Source organism: Ochotona curzoniae, unplaced genomic scaffold, assembly GCF_017591425.1.
Source record: "Ochotona curzoniae isolate NIBS_2020 unplaced genomic scaffold, NIBS_Ocur_1.0 contig_3037, whole genome shotgun sequence".
In the NCBI taxonomy this organism is placed as follows: Eukaryota; Metazoa; Chordata; class Mammalia; order Lagomorpha; family Ochotonidae; genus Ochotona; species Ochotona curzoniae.
The window spans coordinates 3,010,499-3,012,066 of NW_024465699.1; the positions used below are offsets into that span (position 1 = coordinate 3,010,499).

A 1,568-nucleotide genomic window follows, 5' to 3' on the forward strand; every position below is an offset into this window, starting at 1 on the left:
CATTGAGTGCAGGGACACAAGGACTTGCTGACCTCCACCGCTTTCCCGGCAGGAAGCTGGACCAGAAGTAGAGCACCCAGGACTCAAATCAGCACCCATATGGGATGTCAGTGTCGCAGGCAGAGTGTTAACCATTCTGCCACACGACCAGCCCTTCACAAACTGATTTTATGCCATGTACTAATCCATCTAAACAACCAGTACTCTTGACAAATAAAAGTGTATGTGGCCTTCTGCAAATGTGTCAGAATAAACTCTTGAATATCAAAATCTAACCTCTGGTTCAACAACATTTCATGTGCTGCTTGCGGAATCTGGTTCTTAACGTTTGTCAGTTGCTTTTGAAATGTCCGGGGATCAAGTCCCAGCAGCACCTGGGACTCATTAGAAATGAAGATTATTGCACTTGCTTTGTCAGGCTGAGTACTAACTTTGGATTGATACGGAAAACATTAGCATGGCACCTGTGCAAGGATGACATGCAAATCCATGCAGCATTCCATATTTTTCTTAAGTGGCAGAATAAAATCATTACTTATGACTAATAAGTTAAGTGTAAATGGATTAAATTATCCAATTAAAAGCTACAGACCGGCTGAATGGGTTTAGAGAAAAAGAGCCATTTTCCAATAATATCTACCCATTAGAAACTTCCATCACTAGGAAAGTCCCACACACAGTCTCAAAAGCAAAAGGACGGAAAGAGATAGCATGCAAACAGAAAACAGAAAGTAGCAAAAGTAGCTTCACTCGCATGAGACAAGAGAGATGGTAAGAAAAAACCGTCAAAAGAGATGAAGAGTGTCACTATATAAAGAACAGGAATCACCAATACGATGATTGTAAATGCATCTAACGCCAGAGCACTCCGTTTTATGAAAGAACATTGTTAGACCTAAAGTGAGAGATCAATTTCAATACAATCGTAGTGGAGAACTTCATCACCCCATTTTCATCAATGGATAGATCAAACAAAAAGTAAACAAAGAAATTTACAGAACATTCTATCAAACCTCTGCAGAACACACATTCTTAAGTACAAGGAACTTTATCCTAGATAGGACATATATTAGGCCACAAACTAAGTTTCAATAAATTCAAATCACTGTTTCTGATCACAGTGGTATATAAAACAAGAAACCAAAGGGAAGGGGGAAGCCTCTTAAAAGTCTGTAAATACACTGAAAATTAACAGTGGAACAATAATGATTGAAGAAATCAAAAGGAAAATAAAATTTCCCTGAAACAAATGAAAATTAAAACAACATGCTAGGGTCCCAGCATGGTAGCCTAATAGCTAAAATCTTCACCTTGCATCCACACCCAGCAGTGCACTCTGGGAACTTGAGACTGGGCTTACAGAAGGTCTGCCGTATGGCACAAGTGAGGGTGAGCAGGGACCTGCCAGTACACGTCCAGGTGAGGAATGACTACAGAGGGAGCCCTGCACACAAGGCTACTGTACATTCAGGTAAGTGAGGGGACTGAGACCAAACAGGGGAATGGGACGACTTTAAAAATCAGATCGAAGCACCAGCACAAGTGGGGTAATTAGCAGCAAACATCAC

At 40.8% G+C, this 1,568-nt stretch overlaps 1 non-coding gene across 1 annotated transcript; it reads left to right on the forward strand.

Moving 5' to 3' along the window:
- The first annotated feature begins 404 nt into the window (after nucleotides 1-404).
- LOC121155724 lies at nucleotides 405-509 on the forward strand. Its single transcript, XR_005883711.1, has one exon. It is a non-coding gene; the product is annotated as a U6 spliceosomal RNA (small nuclear RNA).
- The last annotated feature ends 1,059 nt before the right edge of the window (nucleotides 510-1,568 follow it).